Genomic DNA, 14,806 nt, shown 5'->3' on the forward strand with positions numbered 1-14,806 from the left:
GGTGAGGTGTGAGATGGGTAAATGGAGAGTGTGGTGGTTGGTGGAATTGCTGTAGATCGGGATAGTGGAGGTTTCTACAAGATTATGTACCGAGGGTGGTATTGTTTGGATACAGGATATGCTGATGCCAGTGGTCAGCAAAAGGTGGTCAGATAGAGGAAAATGGACTTTGAAGAGATTAGAGGCTGAACAAAGATTGGTAAAGATGAGTTGCTGAGTTAGACCATTGTGTGAGGCCGAAGGAGGAGGTTACAGAGAATAGTTTAAAGAGCTCTTAGGGTTGTTGCTTGAAATATTAAATCCCCAATTATAAAAGAGGGAGTGCTAGAGGAGAGACAGAGAGGTATCCAGGAAGAAAGGTGTTCAATTCAGGCCTGAGGCAGGAAACTTGTAACTCAGGCTGTGGGAGAGGGATATTATCATAAGATAGGCCTGCAATAAAGCAAATAAATTGTGAGATACATTTATGCATAGATGAGGTGAGGGTTAGTCAAGCCAAACTATTTTGTGCACATCGTTAAATGTAATGCATGTGTTAAGCCAGCAAAATATGGAGCTCTTTCAGTCTTTGAAATAATATTCAAGGAGTTATTGGTCCAAGACCCAGAAATTAAGAGATTAGCCCTAGCTCATAGTTAGCATTTGTAGAGATATTGGATTCATACTCATGAAGACCTCACACCTAGGTGGAGTGCAACGTGTTTTACAGACAGTGCTTGTCATTTCTGAACAGTTTTCACAGTGTTATCTTATTAAACTGTGGGTTTTGTAGATATGTGTTTAATCTATATTTTAATAAATGTTACATTTTACTTTGTTGTGTCTGAGAGCTTTGGCATTTTTCATGTTTATGTTATCAATTATGGGTAAATGGCAGTTAAGAAGAAGCTTGGTAGGTTTTTGACCATCATAACATTATAAGGAAAAGGATTAAAGTAGAAGATATATATAATAAAATAAAAAAAAATGTGTTGACACAGAATGGATGACTCACATTTTAAAGAGCATATATATATATATATTAATTAATATATTAGCTCTGTAAGTATGGCTTGTATGCTTTTAGGGCAGCATTGCACCACTTCTCCACACTTATTCAGAGCCTTAAAATCCTGACTCTGAGTGCCAATGAAAAGGGAATGGCACCACCCCAATGAAGATTCTTAAGGCTTCTGAGGGGCAACATGTAGAGTGCCAATATAAAGGGGTGGCACCACAACAATGAACATTTACGCCTGCCATCTCATGTTTATAACCCTGTCACACTCATTCCACTCACCCTGTCACAGTCATCTCCCTCAACCTGGCACACTCGCCCCTTAACTCTGTCAAATTCACCCTGTCATAAACCCAAAACCTGTCACATTTTCCTCCTTCCCCCTGTCACACTCATGTCTGGAACCCTGTCACCACCACTACTTAGCCTATCATAGCCACCTCCTAAAGATTGTTATACTCAGTCACCTCTCACAAATGAAACACCGCCTTAACATACACAACACACAAAACCACAAGCAGTCCCCCTTACGCACAACACAATGCAAGCAACTACCCCACACACATACATTCACAGACATACTTAGTCAGAAGTGTACACACATTCTCAGGAACCACAGGTAAATAATGCTAGACACACACTCATACCCCTCCATACAGCTTTCAGCCTCCTCCACTACACATTCTCTCTCACATCACTCACAGAAACACAGCCCATGGCTCTAAGAGAGGGCCCCAATCTGTTATTCTTCCTAGGGCTCTGGGCATTTTTGATTGGGCTCTGCTCTAGCCCTAACCCTAAATTATTATATTATATATAGTTTACAATATAATGACAAATTACATTTAATTTAGAAACAGAAACCCTTATGCAGCTCATTCTTACAGGACACTGTGCATTTTACAAATTGAAACCATTGCATTTAAATTATTCTAGAATATGGCTGTGATGCTGTTACTGCCATTTGTTCCAATATGCAAAAGAGACATATGAACTATTTTCTAGGAACATCAAATACCAACGGGTTTACTATTACATCTCTACTATTGTGACTTGATATTCCATGTAGAAAGAGATTTGTTTTTCTCTATTTGAAAATCTATTGCACAGCTTCATGAGCTTTGAACTTAACTGATTTCATGGGAATTCAGATATGAAATATTATAATTGTGAGTTTACTCAGTCAAACTGATTTGAACTATGCATCTGTTTATTTACAGCATATAATTCAGACAAAATTGTTTAACTAAAAACTGTCTCTTGAGAATATTCTCTTGTTTTCTAGTCCGTACCTCTTGAAATAAGCAATTTGCAAAGGCTATTTTCCAAAAGACCTATACAGTAGTACTCTAAGTCCTAATATCAAACAAAACATTGTTTTCGAAACTATTAGAGGAAAACCATTTTATAGAAACATGTCTTGATAAAGCCACACCACTACATTTTTTTAACGCCACTCAAGAAAAATATGTTTATAATTCAGATCAACACAGTTTAATCTGTACTAACTTATACTTGATTAGTTGGATTTTAAGTATATTAAAATAAAAAATATTAGCACATGCACACATAAGTAAATCAATGTTTTATTTATATTATATATATCATAACTGGTACTACTAATGGAATTAACTTTCTACATCATTTCCAGCTCATCTTTCAGCGCTTGTTATTTGTCCACATTCTCATGTTCCTTCTGGTCATTGGGTGTTGCTACATATTTCACCACTGCAGTCTTCCATTATTTGTCTTCCCCCACAATGGCAGATTTGTTGACCAGTTCTTGTTTATCTGCCCCACAGGCTCTTAGCCCTATCATTCTCAATGTCAATTTCTGGCTTCTCCTATCTGGACTTTGGCAGGACCAGACCATTTTCAATGCAGATGTTTTGCTACACAATTCTGGCAACATGGTTGTGTCTCTCAGTGTATGCTGTCCCTGCTAACATCTTTTATATCTATTATATCCATGTATTATATGCTGGTCTGTCTCACATGTCTCTTTGTGCAGCCTGCACTTTGGATCTTGTCTGGTGTGGTAGACCCCCACTTCTATTGATCTGAGGTTAAATGCCTGTTTCTAGGGTGCTAGAATATATGCCTTAGTGCTGTTTTTCAGTCTTGCTTTTTCCACCCACTGGTATGATTTTGTAATGTTATCCACTTCTACTATCTGACAGTGGTACATCCCATGGAGAGGAATGTGTTGCCATGGAACCATCGCCTTTTCTACATTTTCTATTTGTTATTGTCTCAGGGTTTTCCTTAGCAGTTCATACTTGGGACCCAACTTTCTGATATAATTTTGGATGCAATGTGTTTCTTCCAGGACTGTGGCCTTTACACCCAGTCTCTGGGTACTGGTTTTCAGGTAGTTTCCTTCATTCGTAATGTGTAGATGTTGTGTCTTTATAACCAGGATGACCAGCACCTGCCAGTACCTGATGACTGGCAGACTCCCCAGTCTCCTTGAATATATGATATCTTGTCTATTGTATATTCCTGCTAACAAACAGGTTAGTACCTAGTGGTGTTTACCAACCCTGTTTATATATATTTTTAAATAAAACAAATACTGTTCTGCTAGTCTTTCTTCATTATTATTGCTTTCCATCACCATTTTGTAGCTCACCATTGCACCATTGCACCTTTTTCTAGTTCAGAAATATCTTTATTTAAAATTGGTGCCCATTATTGCATTGTGTATTTAATTAAGGCAAAAGTTATAAAGAGGCAAAGTTATATTTTGATCACGTGAATTAGTACCCTTTCTTTAAAGGGACACTCCAGGCACCCAGACCACTTCGGCTCATTGGAGTGGTCTGGGTGCCAACTCCCACTACCCTTAACCCTGCAAGTGTAATTATTGCAGTTTTTTTTAAACTGCAATAATTACCTTGCAGGGTTAAGTCCTCCCCTAGTGGCTGTCTATTAGACAGCCACTAGAGGACACTTCCTGCTTCATAGCACAGGTTTTCTGTGCGAGAGCGTCGCTGGACGTCCTCACGCTGTGTGAGGACCTCCAGCATCGCTCTATTCCCTATAGGGAAGCATTGAAATTCATTTTCAATGCTTTCCTATGGGGTGTGCGCTACTGCGCCTATGGGGTCTCCTCGGCCGGCGGGCGAGATCAGTCTTGCCCACCGGCCGACGTATGCAGAAGGAGGAGCGGCGGGGGAGGAGGAAGCAGCGACGTGGGACCTGTCGCTGCCCCTGGTAAGTCACTGAATGGGTTTTTACCCCTTCAGCAACTGGGGGTTGGGGGGTGGGAGGGAGAGGGACCCTCCAGTGTCAGGAAAACGGATCGTTTTCCTGGCACTGAAGTTTCCCTTTAAGCATGTATACTGTTGCCTAGTTTTGTTATCTATAATTGTCTCTAGGACATTTTCATTTACTGTTATTCATTACTAAACCCTGTTTAGTCACATGACTTTCAATGCCCACTTCAAGATAATTTATAAACAGAAAGAGAAGTGGATCCAAGGCAGGACCTTGAGGTACTGCACTTACCACTAAAGGAACTGCACTTATCACTGAATTGTACTTGATAAACCGTGGTAAGAACAAACGTCAACCTATGAGATGAAAAGGATTTGGAATTCAAGTTGTGATATTTATCGAGCTAATATTAATAAAGCTTGCAGTAATGAATTCACAGTATTCAAGCTAAGAGTAATTGGGCTTGCACCCATGAAAGAAATGAAAGAGGGGTCATATAGTCTATAAAACTACTTTTCAATTGCCAATGAATGATGTGTCATAAAATGTTTGTAAAGCAGCGTAAATTGTAAAATGTATTCTATAACAATGTTATATAAATCATGTATTTGAAATTGTTCAACAGAAATAATTGATAAAAAGAAATAAAAATTAAACACAATGGCTCAATTGTTGTTTTTTCAAATACTGTTGAATTTGAAAAAAATATTTTTTTAAAGAAAAACTCCAAGCACCATAGCTATTGATGTGCACTGTAGTGGTTATGATGCCAGAAATGCCCTGCTGACCCTCTCATTATATTAGCAAAACTACTTTAGAACAGTTGAACATCTTTGCATGGGGTCTGCCAGATTCCTCTCTCTAACTTCCACTACTTCAGGTGGAGAGAAGGAAGTTCCTAAGCAGCAGTTTCCGCTAGCTCTCTTCAGTTAATCTCTCTTGTGCAAAGCCAGTTCATTGGCTGAGAGTGTGAGCTGATAAAGAAATTGGGAAAAAAAACACTTGTATTCTATTTCTCTAAAAAGCTTTTCAGTGCAACAACTGAGGTGGTTGTTGACATAACAGTGCTTGATTTCAATAGAACTGTTATTATTTGCATTTCGGTGTCTCAAACAAAAGTGAATATATATTGATAAAACAAAATATTAAAGTTACAGTGCCTTTTGTTCACATGCTGTTAAAACTCAATGTCTGTAGTTTGTTCGTATGAAAGAGAAAAATCATCTGAATTGTTTAGCTATTTCATAACACTTTAGTCGTTTCATTCATTGTGTAGAGCCCATAAGTTTCACAGAGATACAGAATTTCAGACCTTTTCTTACATGATTCACGTGACGTCTAGTTTTTATTTATCTGAAAAACTAGCACTGTCTATATAGACAGTAGTCTTGTCGCGAACCCGAAATTTTCGGTTCGCGAACGGCGAACGCGAACTTCCGCAAATGTTCGCGAACCGGCGAACCGCGCGAACCGCCATTGACTTTAATGGGCAGGCGAATTTTAAAACCAACAGGGACTCTTTCTGGCCACAAAAGTGATGGAAAAGTTGTTTCAAGGGGACTAACACCTGGACTGTGGCATGCCGGAGGGGGATCCATGGCAAAACTCCCATGGAAAATTGCACAGTTGATGCAGAGTCGGCTTTTAATCCATAAAGGGCAGAAATCACCTAACATTGACCCCTGTCCTCAAAGCCCTGCCCTGAAACACACTGACACAGAGCAGAATAGAGACTTTTCCCCGTCCTCAGAGACCATGATACACACTGACACAGAGCAGAATAGAGACTGTTACCCCTACATAGGGTCACTTGGCAGATATGGCGGGGTCGTGGGAGGGGGAGGATGACTTTCACCTCTTCCCCTGTTACATTCCCGTTGTGCTGTGACATCACCCTTATACGCTGTGTAAAGCATACTATTTAATTTGATCAGCATGGCCACTTGAGTTTTTATAGTTTTCACGCTGCTTGTAGTTTATATATGGTTCACAAAAATCAAACAAACGATAAAGTAAACATGTAAGGATTCAGAATATTCTTTCAAACCCTTACACATTGTGTGTACGTATTTTTTGTCTTAAGTTTGTGGCTTTAAAGAGGTTCACGTTGTTTCTATGATGTGCATAACATGTTCTTGTAAATGTTTGTTAAATTTTTCCTGGAATTGTAATTTTTGAATCTGAATAAAGATAGTCAAATCCCTGATACACACTGACACAGAGCAGAATAGGGACTGTTCCCCCTACATAGGGTCACTTGGCAGATATGGATTGACACCTATCCTAATGATCCCTGATACACACTGACACAGAGCAGAATAGAGACTGTTCCCCCTACATAGGGTCACTTGGCAGATATGGATTGACACCTGTCCTCAAAACCCCTGATACACACTGACACAGAGCAGAATAGGGACTGTTCCCCCTACATAGGGTCACTTGGCAGATATGGATTGACACCTGTCCTCAAAACCCCTGATACACACTGACACAGAGCAGAATAGGGACTGTTCCTCCTACATAGGGTCACTTGGCAGATATGGATTGACACCTGTCCTCAAAACCCCTGATACACACTGACACAGAGCAGAATAGGGACTGTTCCCCCTACATAGGGTCACTTGGCAGATATGGATTGACACCTGTCCTCAAAACCCCTGATACACACTGACACAGAGCAGAATAGGGACGTGTATATGGCAGCCATTTTAGGAACCGCACACCTGGGACCCGAGCAAGGTCACCTCTTTCAACAGGCGACATGATTTGGCCCTGTAAAACTATCCTGGATATTCTCTACAATTTCTATGGATATGGCATTGATTTATGTAACAGGGAGATGGAAGAAGATGCTTGGTCGGTCCTCTTACTTGAAGTTTGGGGCACTGCGCGGGCAAGCTAATGTGCCACCAGATAGGAGTGGTGAGTTTAGTATTGTTCATATCAGTTTAATACCTTCCGCGTCTCCTATCAGAGGACATGTATATGGCAGCCATTTTAGGAACCGCACACCTGGGACCCGAGCAAGTTCACCTCTTTCAACAGGCGACATGATTTGGCCCTGTAAAACTATCCTGGATATTCTCTACAATTTCTATGGATATGGCATTGATTTATGTAACAGGGAGATGGAAGAAGATGCTTGGTCGGTCCTCTTACTTGAAATTTGGGGCACTGCGCGGGCAAGCTAATGTGCCACCAGATAGGAGTGGTGAGTTTAGTATTGTTCATATCAGTTTAATACCTTCCGCGTCTCCTATCAGTGGACGTGTAAATGGCAGAGATTTTTAATTGTTGAATCACCTCCCCTTTTTAGGCCAAGGTGGGAAGATGCTTAGACCACTGGTATATTGGTGCCATCTTGGAGGATTTTTTTTGGTTTGGTTTTTGAAGCCACAGTGCTGCACCAGTGGGCCTAAAAATTAGGCATGTACACATGCCTGAAAAATTTGGTATTGTTGCAGCCGCTGCTGTAGCAGCGGCCAGAAAAATTGATGTTTGTTTCACAGGCAGAAAGTGCCCTAAAACATGGCGGCTTGAACCCTAGTTGGTGGCGGATAAGTCACGCAAGTCAAACGTCATTCAGAGCTAAAATACAGCAGCGTGTGGACCATTTTTAGCCCAAGGCAGCTCATCTCATCAGGCCTTTTTTAATCGAATGTATCGCCCAGTGTCAGTCCCTTCGGGATCCATCCCTCATTCATCTTAATAAAGGTGAGGTAATCTAGACTTTTTTGACCTAGGCGACTTCTCTTCTCAGTGTCAATACCTCCTGCTGCACTGAAGGTCCTTTCTGACAGGACACTTGAAGCGGGGCAGGCCAGAAGTTCTATCGCAAATTGGGATAGCTCAGGCCACAGGTCAAGCCTGCACACCCAATAGTCAAGGGGTTCATCGCTCCTCAGAGTGTCGATATCTGCAGTTAAGGCGAGGTAGTCTGCTACCTGTCGGTCGAGTTGCTCTCTGAGGGTGGATCCCGAAGGGCTGTGGCGATGCATAGGACTTAAAAAGGTCCGCATGTCCTCCATCAACAACACGTCTTTAAATCGTCCTGTCCTTGCCGGCGTGGTCGTGGGAGGAGGAGGAGGAGGATGACTTCCACCTCTCCCCCTGTTAGATTCCCGTTGTGCTGTGACATCACCCTTATACGCTGTATAAAGCATACTTTTTAATTTATTTTGCAAATGCTGCATCCTTTCCGACTTGTTGTAATTCGGTAACATTTCCGCCACTTTCTGCTTATACCGGGGGTCTAGTAGCGTGGACACCCAGTACAGGTCGTTCTCCTTCAGCCTTTTTATACGAGGGTCCCTCAACAGGCAGGACAGCATGAAAGACCCCATTTGCACAAGGTTGGATGCCGAGCTACTCATTTCCCGTTCCTCCTCCTCACTGATGTCATTGAAGGTATGTTCTTCCCCCCAGCCACGTACAACACCACGGGTACCAGATAGGTGACAACGAGCACCCTGGGATGCCTGTTGTGTTTGGTCTTGCTCCTCCTCCTCCTCCTTAAAGCTACAATCCTCCTCTGACTCCTCTTCCTCACAATCCTCTTCCAGCGTTGCCGCAGGTCCAGCAAGCGATGCTGATAAGGCTGTTTCTGGTGGTGATGGTGACCACAACTCTTCCTCTTCCTCTTCACGCTCATCTACAGCCTGATCCAGCACTCTTCGCAGGGCACGCTCCAGGAAGAAAACAAATGGTATGATGTCGCTGATGGTGCCTTCGTTGCTACTGACTAGGTTTGTCACCTCCTCAAAAGGACGCATGAGCCTACAGGCATTGCGCATGAGCGTCCAGTAACGTGGCAAAAAAATTCCCAGCTCCCCAGAGGCTGTCCTAGCACCCCGGTCATACAAATATTCATTAACAGCTTTTTCTTGTTGGAGCAGGCGGTCGAACATTAGAAGTGTTGAATTCCAACGTGTAGGGCTGTCGCAAATCAAGCCCCTCACTGGCATGTTGTTTCGCCGCTGGATATCGGCAAAGTGGCCATGGCCGTGTAGGAACGCCTGAAATGGCCACACACCTTCCTGGCCTGCTTCAGGACGTCCTGTAAGCCTGTGTACTTATGCACAATGCGTTGTACGATCAGATTACACACATGCGCCATGCACGGCACATGTGTCAACTTGCCCAACTTCAATGCCGCTATCAAATTTTTTCCGTTGTCACACACCACTTTGCAGATATCCAGTTGCTGCGGAGTCAGCCACTTTTCCACCTGTGCGTTCAGGGCGGACAGGAGTGCTTGTCCGGTGTGACTCTCTGCTTTCAAGCAAGTCAAACCCAAGACGGCGTGACACTGCCGTATCCGGGATGTGGAATAGTACCTGGGGAGCTGGGGGGGTGCCGTTGATGTGGAGCAAGACGCAGCAGCACAAGAGGACTCAGCCGAGGAGGTTATGGAAGAGGATGGAGTAGGAGGAGTAGAGGAGGTGGCAGCAGGACTGCCTGCAATTCGTGGCGGTGTCACCAACTCCTCTGCAATGCCACGCATTCCTTGCTTGTCAGCCGTCAGCAGGTTTACCCAATGCGCAGTGTAGGTGATATACCTGCCCTGACCATGCTTTGCAGACCAGGTATCAGTGGTCAGATGGACCCTTGCCCCAACACTGTGTGCCAGACATGCCATGACTTCCTTTTGCACAATCGAGTACAAGTTGGGGATTGCCTTTTGTGAAAAGAAATTCCGGCCGGGTACCTTCCACTGCGGTGTCCCAATAGCTACAAATTTTTTGAACGCCTCAGACTCAACCAGATTGTATGGTAAAAGCTGGCGGGCTAATAGTTCGGACAAGCCAGCTGTCAGACGCTGGGCAAGGGGGTGACTTGGTGACATTGGCTTCTTACGCTCAAACATGTCCTTGACAGACACATGACTGTGGGCAGATGAGCGGGAACTGCTCAAGGCGGGAGACGGAGTGGCGGATGGTTGAGAGGGGGCAAGAAGGACAGCAGTGGTTGACGTGGCTGAAGATGCTAGACCAGGAGGAGGATGGCGACTTAGAGTAGGCGTGCTGCTTGTACTCATGTGTTGATCCCATAGGCGTTTGTGATGTGAGATCATGTGCCTACGCAAAGCAGTTGTACCTAGGTGGGTGTTGGACCTCCCACGACTCAGTTTCCTTTGGCACAGGTTGCAAATGGCATCGCTGTTGTCCGAGGCAGACACACAAAAAAAAATGCCACACTGCTGAGCTCTGCAATGACGGCATTCTGGTGGTGGACACAGCATGCGTTGATTGGCGTGCTGTCGGGCTGACCCCGGGTGCCAATGCATGCTGTCTGACTGTGCCACTAGCTCCTTGCGACGACCCCCCCCCTGCTTCCAACTCGTCTCCTCCTCCTCTCTGTCTCCCCATCTGAACTTTCGCCCTGTTCTTCTTCTTGCCGAGCGGGCACCCACGTGACATCCATGGACGCATCGTCATCATCAACCGCTTCACTTGTATCTGACAACTCAGAAAAGGAAGCAGCAGCGGGTACAACATCATCATCATCACACCGTACCTCCATGTGTTTAATGCTGCCTGCCTGAGACATATCCCTGTTATCTACATCCTCTAGCAATAATGGTTGCGCATCACTCATTTATTCAAACGGGTGTGTGAATAACTCCTCTGACATACCAAGTAAAGCGGCTGTGGTGCTAGTTTTGGTGGTGGCGGCAGGCGGGTGAGTGGAATCTTGAGAGGTGCCTGAAGCTAAGCTGGAGGAGGATGGTGCGTCAAGGTTCCGAGCGGAGGCTGTACAAGATTGGGTGTCCTGTGTTAGCCAGTCAACTATGTCCTCAGAACTTTTCAAGTTCAGGGTACGTGGCTTCTGAAAACTGGGCATTATTCTAGGGCAAAAGGGAATCACAGCACCACGACCACGACGGCCCCTGCGGGGTGGCCTGCCTCTGCCTGTCATTTTTTGGGGGATTAGTGGTACTATGCGTGCAAGCTACTGTGAGACCAGATATGATTGGCAATGTGAACTGTAACAGTTCTGCAGAGCACACACTGTAGGCCTGAGACACCCGCTTGAAGACAAGTAACTGCTATTCAATCTATAACAGTGAAAAACAAATTTTCTTTGTAAAAGCACGCTATAGAGACACCAGATATGATTGGCAATGTGCACTTGAACAGTTCTGCAGAGCACACACTGTAGGCCTGACACACCCGATTGAAGACAAGTAACTGCTATTCAATCTATAACAGTGAAAAAAAAAATTTGGTTTTAAAAGCACGCTATAGAGACACCAGATATGATTGGAAACTGTCAAAGCACGCTGGCACAGGTCTGCAGAGCACACGCTGAAGGAAGGACTGACAGAGCCGCTTGAAGGACACTGACTGGCTGCTATTAGCTTACACTAGAACCCTTTTTTCTTTGTAAAAGAACGCTATAGAGACACCAGATATGATTGGCAATGTGCACTTGAACAGTTCTGCAGAGCACACACTGTAGGCCTGACACACCCGCTTGAAGACAAGTAACTGCTATTCAATCTATAACAGTGAAAAATAAATTTTGGTTTTAAAAGCACGCTATAGAGACACCAGATATGATTGGCAATGTGCACTGGAACAGTTCTGCAGAGCACACGCTGAAGGAAGGACTGACAGAGCCGCTTGAAGGACACAGACTGGCTGCTATTAGCTTACACTAGAAACCTTTTTTCTTTGTAAAAGCACGCTATAGAGACACCAGATATGATTGGCAATGTGCACTTGAACAGTTCTGCAGAGCACACACTGTAGGCCTGACACACCCGCTTGAAGATAAGTAACTGCTATTCAATCTATAACAGTGAAAAAAAAATTTTGTTTTTAAAAGCACGCTATAGAGATACCAGATATGATTGGCAATGTGCACTTGAACAGTTCTGCAGAGCACACACTGTAGGCCTGACACACCCGCTTGAAGACAAGTAACTGCTATTCAATCTATAACAGTGAAAAATAAATTTTGGTTTTAAAAGCACGCTATAGAGACACCAGATATGATTGGCAATGTGCACTGGAACAGTTCTGGAGAGCACACGCTGAAGGAAGGACTGACAGAGCCGCTTGAAGGACACTGACTGGCTGCTATTAGCTTACACTAGAAACCTTTTTTCTTTGTAAAAGCACGCTATAGAGACACCAGATATGACTGGCAATGTGCACTTGAACAGTTCTGCAGAGCACACACTGTAGGCCTGACACACCCGCTTGAAGACAAGTAACTGCTATTCAATCTATAACAGTGAAAAAAAAATTTTGTTTATAAAAGCACGCTATAGAGACACCAGATATGATTGGCAATGTGCACTGGAACAGTTCTGGAGAGCACACGCTGAAGGAAGGACTGACAGAGCCGCTTGAAGGACACTGACTGGCTGCTAGTAGCTTACACTAGAAACCTTTTTTCTTTGTAAAAGCACGCTATAGAGACACCAGATATGATTGGCAATTGTCAAAGCACGCTGGCACAGGTCTGCAGAGCACACGCTGAAGGAAGGACTGACAGAGCCGCTTGAAGGACACTGACTGGCTGCTATTAGCTTACACTAGAAACCTTTTTTCTTTGTAAAAGCACACTATAGAGACACCAGATATGATTGGCAATGTGCACTTGAACAGTTCTGCAGAGCACACACTGTAGGCCTGACACACCCGCTTGAAGACAAGTAACTGCTATTCAATCTATTACAGTGAAAAATAAATTTTGGTTTTAAAAGCACGCTATAGAGACGCCAGATATGATTGACAATGTGCACTGGAACAGTTCTGCAGAGCACACGCTGAAGGAAGGACTGACAGAGCCGCTTGAAGGACACTGGCTGCTATTAGCTTACACTAGAAACCTTTTTTCTTTGTAAAATCACGCTATAGAGACACCAGATATGATTGGCAATGTGCACTTGAACAGTTCTGCAGAGCACACACTGTAGGCCTGACACACCCGCTTGAAGACAAGTAACTGCTATTCAATCTATAACAGTGAAAAATAAATTTTGGTTTTAAAAGCACGCTATAGAGACACCAGATATGATTAGCAATGTGCACTGGAACAGTTCTGCAGAGCACACGCTGAAGGAAGGACTGACAGAGCCGCTTGAAGGACACTGACTGGCTGCTATTAGCTTACACTAGAAACCTTTTTTCTTTGTAAAAGCACGCTATAGAGACACCAGATATGATTGGCAATGTGCACTTGAACAGTTCTGCAGAGCACACACTGTAGGCCTGACACACCCGCTTGAAGACAAGTAACTGCTATTCAATCTATAACAGTGAAAAATAAATTTTGGTTTTAAAAGCACGCTATAGAGACACCAGATATGATTGGCAATGTGCACTGGAACAGTTCTGCAGAGCACACGCTGAAGGAAGGACTGACAGAGCCGCTTGAAGGACACTGACTGGCTGCTATTAGCTTACACTAGAAACCTTTTTTCTTTGTAAAAGCACGCTATAGAGACACCAGATATGATTGGCAACTGTCAAAGCACGCTGGCACAGGTCTGCAGAGCACACGCTGAAGGAAGGACTGACAGAGCCGCTTGAAGGACACTGACTGGCTGCTATTAGCTTACACTAGAAACCTTTTTTCTTTGTAAAAGCACGCTATAGAGACACCAGATATGATTGGCAATGTGCACTTGAACAGTTCTGCAGAGCACACACTGTAGGCCTGACACACCCGCTTGAAGACAAGTAACTGCTATTCAATCTATAACAGTGAAAAATACATTTTGGTTTTAAAAGCACTCTATAGAGACACCAGATATGATTAGCAATGTGCACTGGAACAGTTCTGGAGAGCACACGCTGAAGGAAGGACTGACAGAGCCGCTTGAAGGACACTGACTGGCTGCTATTAGCTTACACTAGAAACTTTTTTCTTTGTAAAAGCACGCTATAGAGACTCCAGATATGATTGGCAACTGTCAAAGCACGCTGGCACAGGTCTGCAGAGCACACGCTGAAGGAAGGACTGACAGAGCCGCTTGAAGGACACTGACTGGCTGCTATTAGCTTACACTAGAAACCTTTTTTCTTTGTAAAAGCACGCTATAGAGACACCAGATATGATTGGCAATGTGCACTTGAACAGTTCTGCAGAGCACACACTGTAGGCCTGACACACCCGCTTGAAGACAAGTAACTGCTATTCAATCTATAACAGTGAAAAATAAATTTTGGTTTTAAAAGCACGCTATAGAGACACCAGATATGATTGGCAATGTGCACTGGAACAGTTCTGCAGAGCACACGCTGAAGGAAGGACTGACAGAGCCGCTTGAAGGACACTGACTGGCTGCTATTAGCTTACACTAGAAACCTTTTTTCTTTGTAAAAGCACGCTAAAGAGACACCAGATATGATTGGCAACTGTCAAAGCACGCTGGCACAGGTCTGCAGAGCACACGCTGAAGTAGGCCTGACACCCAGACGCTTGCAGACAACTAACTGCTCTTCTATTACAGTGAAAAAAATGTATTTATTTTAAATGTAAAGCTTAACCTATTGTTAAAACAGATATGAGTGGTGGCACTGACTGTGCAAATGGGCAAGGCATCCAACCTGACACAGAAGCTGGCAGGCAGGC

General features: G+C 43.8%; 1 protein-coding gene across 1 annotated transcript in view; it reads left to right on the plus strand.

Moving 5' to 3' along the window:
- The window catches only part of TMEFF2 (transmembrane protein with EGF like and two follistatin like domains 2), a 662,476-nt gene that overhangs the window by 467,692 nt on the left and 179,978 nt on the right, over positions 1–14,806 (plus strand). The gene's annotated exons all lie outside the window — the stretch shown is intronic.

The sequence above is a fragment of the Pelobates fuscus genome, chromosome 8 (assembly GCF_036172605.1).
Source record: "Pelobates fuscus isolate aPelFus1 chromosome 8, aPelFus1.pri, whole genome shotgun sequence".
Lineage (NCBI taxonomy): Eukaryota > Metazoa > Chordata > Amphibia > Anura > Pelobatidae > Pelobates > Pelobates fuscus.